This window comes from Sinohyriopsis cumingii, chromosome 1 (assembly GCF_028554795.1).
Source record: "Sinohyriopsis cumingii isolate HCF-2022 chromosome 1, ASM2855479v2, whole genome shotgun sequence".
Taxonomy (NCBI): Eukaryota; Metazoa; Mollusca; class Bivalvia; order Unionida; family Unionidae; genus Sinohyriopsis; species Sinohyriopsis cumingii.
In genome coordinates this window covers 68,629,531-68,643,957 of record NC_142961.1, presented here as the reverse complement: position 1 = coordinate 68,643,957, position 14,427 = coordinate 68,629,531, and the positions used below count along the sequence as shown (strand labels likewise).

The 14,427-nt window shown below is 33.2% G+C and overlaps 1 protein-coding gene across 1 annotated transcript in view; it reads right to left on the bottom strand.

Moving 5' to 3' along the window:
• Positions 1-14,427, bottom strand: part of LOC149807070 (uncharacterized) — a 305,047-nt gene that overhangs the window by 207,830 nt on the left and 82,790 nt on the right. The window contains exon 2 of the mRNA XM_089961485.1: positions 8,024-8,150. The gene's annotated coding sequence lies outside the window, so the exon portion shown is untranslated. The remainder of the gene's footprint in view (positions 1-8,023; positions 8,151-14,427) is intronic.

Genomic DNA, 14,427 nt, shown 5'->3' with positions numbered 1-14,427 from the left:
TAGATGGTGTGCGGGGGCACTAGCCTCTCGTGCATGGAACGTTTTTGGAGAATAAAAAAGGGATTAAATAAAAACACACAAAAAGCGAATGTAAACAAAGAAAATTTGGTTTAAAATAATATAACAATCTGCCATAATGTGTGTATTGCATAGTATGATTTGAACCCTAATCTATTTGGGAGCTCATTGTAACAGTGTAATCAAAGAAAAGACAGACTGGTCCTGCTTGTTATGTTACCAATGTGCTCATTAGTTTGTATGTAAAATGTCAAAACAGGCAAGAACGGCGCTCATCTCGTCTTTACATTATTCAGAAAGGTTTGCACATCTTTGTGAAAACTATCGTAGACGCACTGTCTACTTACGTTATTAACGAAAAAGGTTGAATGTCTATTGATTAAACATCATCTATATTTACATTATTATTAAAATATATCTGCAAGAATATGATGACATCATCAACTGACCTAATAACTTCGGCTCATTGACTTTAGGCGAACATATTCGAGGCATGGTTGTGAGATTTTTTAAATTTGGCGCACTGATTGTTAGCCAGCAGTGAGCGATGCCATGAGATCACTGAGTACAGCACATTGACTGTGGACAAGCAAATAAGCTTTGCTATGAGATCCCTGAGTACAGCACGTTAACTGTGGACAAGCAAATAAGCTATGATGTGAATCACTGAGTACAGCATTTTGACTGTGGACAAGCAAATAAGCTATGCTGTGAGATCACTGAGTACAGTACATTCAATGCGGACAAGCAAATAAGCTAGGTTGTGAGATCACTGATTACAGCACATTGACTGTGGACAAGCAAACAAGCTATGGTGTGAGATCCCTGAGTACAACACATTGACTGTGGACAAAGCAAAGAAGCTATTTTGTGAGATCCCTGAGTATAACACATTGACCGTGGACAAGCAAATAAGCTTTGTTGTGAGATCACTGAGTACTACACATTGACCGTGGACAAGCAAAAAAGCTATGTTGTGAGATCACTGAATACAATACATTGACCGTGGACAAGCACATAAGCTATGTTTTGAGATCACTGAGTACATCACATTGACAATGGACAAGCAAATAAGCTATGTTGTGAGATCACTGAGTACAACAAATTGACCGTGGACAGTCAAATAAGCTATGCTGTGAGATCACTGATTGCAGCAAATTGACCGTGGACAAGCAAATAAGCTATTTTTTGAGATCACTGAGTACATCATATTGACCGTGGACAAGCAAATAAGCTTTGTTGTGAGATCACTGAGTACAACATATTGACCGTGGACAAGCAAATAAGCTATGCTACAGTTCATTTAATTTGGTACATTTAATGAAAGCTAACAGCGATGATATATTATTTAGTCGGGCATATTTACTGCAGGCCAACAAACTGATGATGCTGTGAGATTTTTTAATCAAGCACATTGACTGCAGGCCAACATATTGGTGATGCTGTGAGATTTTGACGGTGGGCCATGACAGTGGCAACGCTATTTTTTAAATCCGGTACATTGACCGTGAGCTAGCATGCTAATGATGATATAAGTTTCTTAGTTGAGCACATTGTTTCTGGGCCGGCATACTGGCGATGCTATGAGATATTTTGATCCAGCACGTTGACTGTGGGTTGGCATACTGGCGATACTATGCGATATTTTAATCAGGCACAGTGACTTTCGGCCAGCATAATATCGATGATATAATTTTATCTGGCACGTTGACTGTGGGCCAGTGTACTGCAGTGCAATGATAACTTTTAATCTGGCACGTTGAGTGTGGGCCAGTGTACTGCAATGCAATGATAATTTTTAATATGGCACATTTACTGTGGGTCAGCGTACTGCAATGCTATAAGAGTTTTAAATCCGGCACATTGACCTTGGGCCGGCATACTGGTGTTAATCGTTTCTTGGCACTACATATTTGTGTTTGAGTCACTGAATTAATTGCGAAAGAAAGAATGGTTGTGTAAAATTTTGACCTCCTCAAAAACGTGTGCATTCTTATAACTGGGAAGAATCCTGTAAAACATATGACAATATTTATGAGACATGTGATATATTGAATAATGTATTAGTGAATTCATCCATCAGTGTGTTCCAACATAAACATTAATATCCGACCAAGTGACAAAATATCATAATTGAGGCTTACGGCCATGATCAGAGATTGGCTGTGTTTTTAAATGCTGTCATCTATGTCATATACTTTTAAAATCAATTCATCTGGGCCATATGGTATTAAATCCGGTCATCCAGGTCATATGGTATTAAAATCTAGTCGATCGGGTTCTATGATATTAAAATCCAGTAGTTAAGGCGATAGACTCTTAAAATCCAGTCATCCAGGCCATATGGTATTAAAATCCATTCATCAAGGTCATATACTCTTAAACTCCAGTCATCAAGGCCACATGGTATTAAAATCCAGTCATCCCTGCTATATGGTATTAAAATCCAGTCATCAAGGCCATATGGTATTAAAATTTAATCATCCAGGTCATATGGTATTAAAATATAATCATCCAGGCCATATGGTATTAAAATCTAATCATCCAGGTCATATGGTATTAAAATAAAGTCATCCAGGTCAAATGGTGTTAAAATCTAATCATCCAGGTCATATGGTATTAAAATCTAGTCAATCGGGTCCTGTGATATTAAAATCCAGCAGTTAAGGCGATAGACTCTTAAAATCCAGTCATCAAGGCCATATGGTATTAAAATCCAGTCATCCCTGCTATATGGTATTAAAATCCAGTCATCAAGGCCATATGGTATTAAAATCTATCATCCAGGTCATATGGTATTAAAATCTAATCATCCAGGTCATATGGTATTAAAATCTAATCATCCAGTCATATGGTATTAAAATCTAATCATCCAGGACATATGGTATTAAAAGCTAATCATCCAGGTCATATGGTATTAAAATTAAGTCATCCAGGTCAAATGGTGTTAAAATCTAATCATCCAGGTCATATGGTATTAAAATCTAATCATCCAGGACATATGGTATTAAAATCTAATCATCCAGGTCATATGGTATTAAAATTAAGTCATCCAGGCCAAATGGTGTTAAAATCTAATCATCCAGGTCATATGGTATTAAAATCTAGTCGATCGGGCCCTATGATATTAAAATCCAGTAGTTAAGGTGATAGACTCTTAAAATCCAGTCATCCAGGACATATGGTATTAAAATTCGTTCATCAAGGTCATATACTCTTAAACTCTAGTCATCAAGGCCATATGGTATTAAAATCCAATCATCCCTGCTATATGGTATTAAAATCCAGTCATCCCTGCTATATGGTATTAAAATCCAGTCATCAAGGCCATATGGTATTAAAATCTAATCATCCAGGTCATATGGTATTAAAATCTAATCATCCAGGTCATATGGTATTAAAATCTAATCATCCAGGTCATATGGTATTAAAATCTAATCATCCAGGACATATGGTATTAAAATCTAATCATCCAGGTCATATGGTATTAAAATCTAATCATCCAGGTCATATGGTATTAAAATTAAGTCATCCAGGTCAAATGGTGTTAAATCTAATCATCCAGGTCATATGGTATTAAAATCTAATCATCCAGGCCATATGGTATTAAAATCTAATCATCCAGGTCATATGGTATTAAAATTAAGTCATCCAGGCCAAATGGTGTTAAAATCTAATCATCCAGGTCATATGGTATTAAAATCTAGTCGATCGGGCCCTATGATATTAAAATCCAGTAGTTAAGGTGATAGACTCTTAAAATCCAGTCATCCAGGACATATGGTATTAAAATTCATTCATCAAGGTCATATACTCTTAAACTCTAGTCATCAAGGCCATATGGTATTAAAATCCAATCATCCCTGCTATATGGTATTAAAATCCAGTCATCCCTGCTATATGGTATTAAAATCCAGTCATCAAGGCCATATGGTATTAAAATCTAATCATCCAGGTCATATGGTATTAAAATCTAATCATCCAGGTCATATGGTATTAAAATCTAATCATCCAGGTCATATGGTATTAAAATCTAATCATCCAGGACATATGGTATTAAAATCTAATCATCCAGGTCATATGGTATTAAAATCTAATCATCCAGGTCATATGGTATTAAAATCTAATCATCCAGGTCATATGGTATTAAAATCTAATCATCCAGGTCATATGGTATTAAAATCTAATCATTCAGGTCATATGGTATTAAAATTAAGTCATCCAGGCCAAATGGTGTTAAAATCTAATCATCCAGGTCATATGGTATTAAAATCTAGTCGATCGGGCCCTATGATATTAAAATCCAGTAGTTAAGGTGATAGACTCTTAAAATCCAGTCATCCAGGACATATGGCATTAAAATCCATTCATCAAGGTCATATACTCTTAAACTCCAGTCATCAAGGCCATATGGTATTAAAATCCAATCATCCCTGCTATATGGTATTAAAATCCAGTCATCAAGGCCATATGGTATTAAAATCCAGTCATCCCTGCTATATGGTATTAAAATCCAGTCATCAAGGCCATATGGTATTAAAATCTATCATCCAGGTCATATGGTATTAAAATCTAATCATCCAGGTCATATGGTATTAAAATCTAATCATCAAGTCATATGGTATTAAAATCTAATCATCCAGGACATATGGTATTAAAAGCTAATCATCCAGGTCATATGGTATTAAAATTAAGTCATCCAGGTCAAATGGTGTTACAATCTAATCATCCAGGTCATATGGTATTAAAATCTAATCATCCAGGCCATATGGTATTAAAATCTAATCATCCAGGTCATATGGTATTAAAATTAAGTCATCCAGGCCAAATGGTGTTAAAATCTAATCATCCAGGTCATATGGTATTAAAATCTAGTCGATCGGGCCCTATGATATTAAAATCCAGTAGTTAAGGTGATAGACTCTTAAAATCCAGTCATCCAGGACATATGGTATTAAGATTCATTCATCAAGGTCATATACTCTTAAACTCTAGTCATCAAGGCCATATGGTATTAAAATCCAATCATCCCTGCTATATGGTATTAAAATCCAGTCATCCCTGCTATATGGTATTAAAATCCAGTCATCAAGGCCATATGGTATTAAAATCTAATCATCCAGGTCATATGGTATTAAAATCTAATCATCCAGGTCATATGGTATTAAAATCTAATCATCCAGGTCATATGGTATTAAAATCTAATCATCCAGGACATATGGTATTAAAAGCTAATCATCCAGGTCATATGGTATTAAAATTAAGTCATCCAGGTCAAATGGTGTTAAAATCTAATCATCCAGGTCATATGGTATTAAAATCTAATCATCCAGGCCATATGGTATTAAAATCTAATCATCCAGGTCATATGGTATTAAAATTAAGTCATCCAGGCCAAATGGTGTTAAAATCTAATCATCCAGGTCATATGGTATTAAAATCTAGTCGATCGGGCCCTATGATATTAAAATCCAGTAGTTAAGGTGATAGACTCTTAAAATCCAGTCATCCAGGACATATGGTATTAAAATCCATTCATCAAGGTCATATACTCTTAAACTCCAGTCATCAAGGCCATATAGTATTAAAATCCAATCATCCCTGCTATATGGTATTAAAATCCAGTCATCCCTGCTATATGGTATTAAAATCCAGTCATCAAGGTCATATGGTATTAAAATCTAATCATCCAGGTCATAAGGCATTAAAATGAAGTCATCCAGGCCATATGGTGTTAATAACTAATCATCCAGGCCATATGGTATCAAAATATAATCATCCAGGTCATATGGTATTAAAATTAAGTCATCCAGGTCATATGGTGTTAAAATCTAATCATCCAGGCCATATGGTAGTAAAATCTGTTCATTAAGTTCGTCTAGTTTAAAATCCAATCATCCAGGATATATGGTATTAAAATCAAATCATCCAGGCTATATGGTATTAAAATCCAGATTAAGGTCATATGATATTACCATCCAGTCATTCAGGTCATATGATATTACCATCCAGTCATTCAGGTCATATGGTATTAAAATTAGGTCATCCAGGCCATATGGTGTTAAAATCTAATCATCCAGGCCATATGGCATTAAAATCTAATCATCCAGGCCATATGGTATTAAAATTAAGTCATCCAGGCCATATGGTATTAAAATCTAATCATCCAGGTCATATGGTGTTAAACCTAAGTCATCCAGGTCATTCGGTGTTAAAATCTAATCATCCAGGCCATATGGTAGTAAAATCTTTTCATTAAGGTCGTATAGTTTAAAATCCAATCATCCAGGAAATATGGTATTAAAATCAAATCATCCAGGCTATATGGTATTAAAATCCAGATTCAGGTCATATGATATTACCATCCAGTCATTCAGGTCATATGATATTACCATCCAGTCATTCAGGTCATATGATATTACCATTCAGTCATTCAGGTCATATGATATTAACATCCAGTCATTCAGGTCACATGGTATTAAAATCAAGTCATTCAGGTCATATGGTATTAACATCCAGTCATATATGTAATATACTAAAGTACAAAACATGGTAACAAATTCATTACTTTAAAAATTTAACCAAAATAAAACGTATATCCTAATTTGGACGCTCGCTTACAAAACAAATTTCAAAAAGCAAACTTACTGAAGAGTTACATGTGTTGTATCTTCTTATAGAAATATTGAACAGAGAACACGAGAAATTACACCTATAATATGTGATGGCCTTGAAATTATGACAGTGAGATCGTGGATGTTATATCATCACTTCAAAATAAAAAGGTCTCTGGTTCGGGCAATATGAAAATGAGATCATGATGTTGTATCATCAACTTAAACTAGCAATGACACTGGTCAGGATTATTTATACCAAACGTTTCATGTGTAAACAAAAGCCTTTGTATTTAAAATGCAATTATAATCTATAATAAATTTCCAAACCAACCAACTCTTGCAATCTTAGTACCACCTTTCAAAATGGGAGACGAATCAATTCCATCAAAGTATATGGCCATGACTGCAAAAGCTACAGTCTCATCTATTTTATTCTTCCATTGCCATGATTTTCTCGATAGATATAAATCTGGTTTCATACCTGATCCACTCAACCACATTTGATCTTCTTGATATATACCAATCGACATGTAATGCTACAGACACAAACAAATCGTGTTTCGTTTTCTTTGATATTTCTAAAGCCTTTAATACAGAGTGTGACATTTTTGCTAAAATTAGGAAGTAATGGAATTCAGTGAAAATTTGTTTGCTTGGTTAAAATATTACATAAATAATATAACTCTTGGACTCATCGTTGGCAGCGAATTTTCAAAGCAGGACTACCAACAGCTGGTGCTCTATGGGTATCTTTATTGGTCTGATCCTATTCCTCTTGTTTATATTAACGACAAAGCTGATAACTTAAAATCGATAGTAGACAAAATAATTCTTCTGACCCATTACTCTTTTCTAGTCTTCTCAGAGATCACTTAATTGAAAAACTCTTGAGAATTGGTAAATCATTGGCTAGAAAATATTATTGCATCTAAAACAAAGTGCTTTGTTTACAAACAATGAGATCAATTCATTTGCTAAATTTGAATTATATTCATAGAAAATTCAGTTTTTTCCATTACAGTCATTTGGGAGTTATATAGCGTGCTGGATACATTAAAAAACGTCAAGTACATATTTTTTTTAAAAATAAGAGTTCTTTGACATAGATGGTGGCTTTGAGCTGTGGTCATCATTATTGATCTGACTTATATAATAGGTACACGAAGTATATATATATATATATATATATATATATATATATATATATATATATATATATATATATATATATATATATATATATATATATATATATATATATATATATATATATATATATATATATATATATATATATATATATATATATATATATATATATCGATAGCTGGCTCACTTTACAAGATTTGAATCTAACTATAAAATCAATACTACTCAGCTACCAATACCTTAATCGCCAATCTTCTTTTCCCGATATTTCTTGTTCCGTTATTCTTTTGATGCAGCTATTCCAAATGGATTAGTGTATGCTGATAAGTTTCACCAGTCTTTCGACTATTCGATTTCCTTTAATATCTGCAACAAGCGAATGATATTAAGTGTAAGATAAATTATGTTATGTGCATGACCTACATTCATTTCTTTAGATCTGAAAGAGGAGCCAAGAGAAAAACAAAGAAAATAGAATTCAAATAGGTAAATCGGATAAGAATTATATAATCTAATAATAATAATAATAATAATAATAATAATAATAATAATAATAATAATAATAATAATAATAATAATTAGAATAATAATGCAAAAAATATAACTATTTCTAAAGGAAGCAACTGTTATTTCCTCCAGAAATACATGTATGCAATGAAATACATTTCTGGATGCAAGCTTGCATTAAAATATTTCAGTTATATTTCATAATTATATATGATTTATTTTATTTTTGAAAAATAAATAATATAACAACAACATCTCCAATCCATTTATTTGCATAATTTTACATCAATATATAGAGCATAAATTTTAGGATTTTAACACTTACACTTTAAAATATTTAGAATATATCATGTCTTTTAGCAAGAGTTTAAAGTAGACAAAATACGTACCTCTTCTTAGAAAAAGAAGTTTAAGTAAACTGGTGAGGAATGTTATGTATATTTAAATTATATTGTGAGCTTGACTTTTGTCTGTGATTGAAGGTTGAGTTTTGGAATTCCTGACTTTTGTAATTTGTTTTAATATGCTTTTTGAAATTGAGTTCAGTGGTGTCGTTTACGAATTAGTGACATTATTCCAATAGAAATCATCAGTTTTCCAGAATATTATGTTGTGTCATAGGTCAGTTGACATTTTATATATAAAGAGGTTTTAGTACGTAGTTATTTATTCTTGTATGAAATTCAGTTTGTTGAATCATTTACTGTTGTGTTCAAATATAATTTGAGAGCAATCATTTATTTCAATTATCCATCGGAATTACAAAATTCTCATTGACGTTTCTGAATTAAAACACTATGTAATGGTTACTGTGAATTCTTTCCATGACATTTTGCCATATATCATTGTGATCCATCAAGACTATTGGTACATCAACACATTCAAAACTATGAGTTGTTGTTGTTGTTGTTCTATGGTTTAATGCCATTTTTGTGCACAAGATGGACTATACATTGCTGCCAGTATAACTGGTGGAGGAAGAACCCTGGAAAACCCAGGGAAGAACCACCGACCCACGAGAAGCTACTGGTAGGCTTTCCCACGTACCCACGCTAGTGAAAATTATTTGTACATCAGCACATTCAAGATTATTGGAATCCATTCAGAATATTCGGTACGTTTGGATATGTGATAGAACATACAGGATTATATAGGATTTAATTCACAATACCGCAAGGAACCCAACTGACTACATTCTTCGTGCTTTCATCACATCGTATTTCAGGCCTTAGACTTTTAAAATCTCCAGGTGATTCTGCACATCGTTTGTCTTGAGTATTCCAATATAGTATTTGATCACTGAAAGGGTAGGGGGATTGTAAGTTTAATTTTGACATAGAATGAGGAAGAGTTTCATTTGTCGAAGTTATCTATAAAATACAACAACGACTGTGCTCGATCCTACATTAAGACGTTTGATCAGCGATGATATTTTTAGAATATCCTTCCCGAAACTTTCTTTCACAGTTTGCTGTTGTTCACAAGAAGTATATCCTTTCTGTATGATAATATCAACCTTGATGACAGCGACCGTTATTTGCAGTCATCGTTACACTGCTGATGAAGTAGAAAAAGTAACTTCGTTAAAATTACTTTGATTTAAGCCATTTGTTTGACTGGGTGCAAACATTTACTCGAATACCTCATCCGTTCTATGCATACAACTACTTTTTCCCCGAGCAAATGTTCTGCATTGGTACACTAAAGATGAAACACAGCTTATGTAATTTCATTGCTTGTTTAGCTCAATGAGGCCATGCACTCTAACGGCTGATTTCTCGTGGGCATAATACATTATTTATTCCAAGGTCAATATTTGGCAGGAACGTTCTTTTCCATTGCTATGATACAAACGCTGTTCCGGGTCTTAATTAGGTCGTGTTTTGTTTCAACTAAACATCAGCACATTGATTTGGTGGCTTCCTTTGTATTAGTTCCAATTACAGAAGCAAAACTTATTAACTTTCTGTTGTGCGAGTGAGAAACATTTAACATCATGTACTTAATTCGAAAGGAACGAAGAAAAAAATTCATTCATTAAAAATCGCACAAGAAATCGTAGACAAATAATATAAAGAGTTGGTACGGTCATACATTAACAATTTGCTTAGTGGATCTTTTGTTCTTCTACAAACACTTTTTTGTTATTTTTACTTCAATCATAGTTGTATTCAAATATAAAAACATGGACTTTAGAGAATTATTTGTCTCCAGAGATCGATTCAACTTCTTTTCATCGCTTGCTTAGTGTACATGTATTAAGTTTTTCTCAAAATCCTTGACACATATCAATGTTTCAGTAATTTAGTTCAATAGTTCTTTACAAATGAGCATAAACCTGTAAAATGCAAAAAACGTATTCGAACCAAATGCCTAAATGTATAATTACACTCATGATTATCATCCCATGTGGTCCAAATAACCTCTACCTTATATGGGGTACAAAGAGCTCTATCTTATATGTGGTACAAATAGGACTTTCTTGTTTGTGGTGAAAATAGCTCTTTCTCATATGTGGTGCAAATAGTTCTTTCTTATATGTGGTCCAAATAGCTCTTTCTTTTATGTGGTGCAAATAGTTCATTATTTTATGTGGTACAAATAGCTCTTTCTCATATGTGGTTCAAATAGCACTTTCGTATATGTGGTCCATATAGCTCATTCTTTTATGTGGTCCAAATAGCTCTTTCTTTTATGTGGTGCAAATAGCTCTTTCGGATATGTGGTAAGCATACAGTCGCCTAACTGAGCAAAGCACAAATAATTTTAGCAACAAATGCGTAAACTATGAAACTTTCTACGGATTGAGGTCGACTTGACTCAAAATACTCTTAATTTCTGTATTAAACTCTGCATGAAGGGATAAATTTCGACATTTTGTTAGTGATAGTGTTTTAAACTCTGCGCGTAGGGATAAGTTTCGATAGCTTTAACTTTTGATCTTTTGACAGTGATATTGTATTAAACTCTGCATGTACGGATACATTTATGTCTTTTGACAGTGATACTGTATTAAACTCTGTATGTAGGGATAAGTTTCCATATTTTCTCAGTGATACCGTATCAAACTCTGCATGTAGGGATAACTTCGGATATTTTGGCAGTGATACTGTATTAAACGCTACATGTCCAGATAAATTTATATATTTTGTCAGTGATACTGTATTAAACTCTGAATGTAGAGATAAATTTCGATATTTCGACAGGAATTTTGTGTTGTCAGTTTTTCCAGCTACAATGCGGTCAATATAACTTTCTGGATTTAAAGTAATGAGGTGTGTTGGTATTTATCCAAGTGTTATTAAACATTTCTGTGTGCATAACATGAATTTAAAATAAATATAAGAAAATGAACCATTTATATTGTTACGTGTTTAGGCTCTTAGAAAACGGAAAAAAGGTGAAGAAAACAGGCTTTGTAAAATTAAGCAACTAATTTATTTCCTTAGAAGAACAAGTTAAAAATGAGAAAAAGAACTTACACTTTTAAGAATCTAACAAAAAAAAACAATTAAAAAAATCCAAAATTAAAATAATAGAAGTCCTAGTAATAAAACGTCCTAATAAAACTGAGTTCGAATCCCAATGAAATAAAAAATGGAAGGCGATGACGTATGCTCTGGTCAGCGTCGTACTGATGTGTCAACATTTCTTTGTTGGATCAGAGAAAATAATGTTCCAGTGTTTGAATTCTGTGTAAAGTTTGTCCTTGCCCAATAATTAATTTTGAGAACTAATATCTCCAGGGAAAATAAACTTGCAATCCAAATAAATTAAATTACACAAAATAATTTGCCCCAAACTGGGTACAACATAAAACACTTTAACTTCTCAAGTGTTATGGCAAAAACCAGAGTTTGTAACAATTGCTACATGTTATTTGTCACGTACTCCAAGTATGGCCTCGATATCACTTTATTAATCTTACTCTGAAAAAGAATTTTAATTTTTTTCTCCAAAAAACGTTGTTTACTACAACTCTCATTGATTTTTTAATCAAGGTCAGGAACTATGTCAGTGTTAGATACATTGTCTCTATAAATTTGTTGACGTTAAAAATATTTTTAAAAATCAGTCAGGACTGAACCGTATTCCAGTAAATAACGTTACATTACAATAGCAGGTAATGGAATAAAAATAATTAAAACTAACAGAAAAAAACAATTAAATTAAATCAAATATAAATTAAATCAAATATACTTAACAATATATCAGAAGGCTGAGCAGTATCATGTTAGTCTTACAAATATTTATACCTGATTAAAAATCAGGTGTTCAATATCCTCATCTTTATTGTGGAATATAGTTTACGATGCATAAATGAGTCAACAGGTTGGGAGTGCCATTAAAATCAGCATTTGGTACAGCTGTAAAACGTTTCTGGGAAGATAAGAGATGTATGGAAGGAATTTGTTACATTGGTGTTTAGAATTAGTTAAGACCATGGGTTATCGTGTGTCTGAGTCGTTTCTATTTTATACGGTTTGTGCATAAATCTGAAGTTAAACAGGCCCATATTTGGCAAAGAACCGGTAATAAAGCATGGATTAACTACGTGTTATCTGAACGGTAACAGTATGGATTAACTAAGTGGTATCTGAATGGTAACATAGCATGGATTAACTAAGTGTTATCTGAACGGTAACATAGCATGGATTAACTAAGCGTTATCTGAATGAATAGTAGTAACCCTCGTAACAGAAACAAATGACAAATTTGGTGTGGGTACAAACAGAACGAACACTGTTTTGTAAATGTGTACGCACACTTGTCTAATACAGCGACTAATAGTTTTACTGAAATATCATTTTTTTTTCTTTATCAATCAGAAACAGACAAGAATAATCGAATTAATCCGAAACAGACAATCATAATCGAATAATTACCATTTTGTTACGTTTATGAAACCTATAAGTACCGCTTCTCATTGTCGAAGAACAGGAAAATCAATATTCATGTATATTCTCTTGACAAATATGAAGTAGTTCTAATTGCTGTAACTATCGCACAGTTATCTTAAAATGAAATATTGACTAATCAAACCTCATGCTATTATAAATATCGTACTTCAATTATTAATGCTGACTTTAAACGACGATTTAGCTGATGGCTCTGCATGCAAGTGCTAGAACGTCATTCATCAGGAAACAGATGGAAAAAAACCCAACATAGACTCGGGTTCATATCGCTAATAATGTTACTTACTGTCTTGATGGAGATACATGAGAATGTAAAACATATACATATATACAATTTTGCACTCGATTTTCATGCTGTATGAATTGCTAAATGTAAGAGCTTCCAATGCTCAATGTGCAACGAACAAGTAGATTCCATTAATTGATGAACCCTGCTTTTCGATGAATGTAAGAAAATATAGTTCTGTGTAGAATATGGCTCGTTAATCAATATAAAGTTATCTACCAAATTTGGTTGAAATCTGGTCGTAAATAAACATATTGTTGTGAGGAAAGATAAGTCTGTAAATCAGGGGCTATAACTCCGTTAAAAATGATAAAGTAGAATGCTGACAATTGGCCTCAGCAGAGGCATCATAAATATCAATCAGCTAGTTTTATATCAATCAAACTAGATCAATAAATGTAGTTAAAGTCCACAAATATGTACGGAAGTTACTGTTTGGAAACGACAGTGAGTGGGTCTGAAAATCCTATGCTATAACTCCTATGAACAATGAAAGAGAAGGCTGAAAACTGAGCTCACTCAAGATTCTATCAACATCAAGCAGCATGCCAAATTTGGTTGAAACCAATTAATAAATCGATCTATTGTTGCTGGAAAGAAAGCAAGTGGGTCTAACAATCAGGGGCTATAACTTTGCGAAACGATGACGCATGATGCTGACGGTCGCAATGAGAAAAGGTCTCAATAATACCAGTATGCATCCAAGACTCGGTTGAAATCTATAAATAATTGGAGAGTTAGTGTGTGGAAACCACAGCAGATGTATCCTGCAATCAGGGTTATACCTATACTAAACGATGACGTAAAAAGCTGGTAATTAAAGTCATCCAAGGTCTTATAATTATCTTCATAACATGTTAGATTGAAATCCAATAGCACTTACGGAAGTTATTTTGCGAAGAACAACGAAGACAGACGGACTGACCAAATG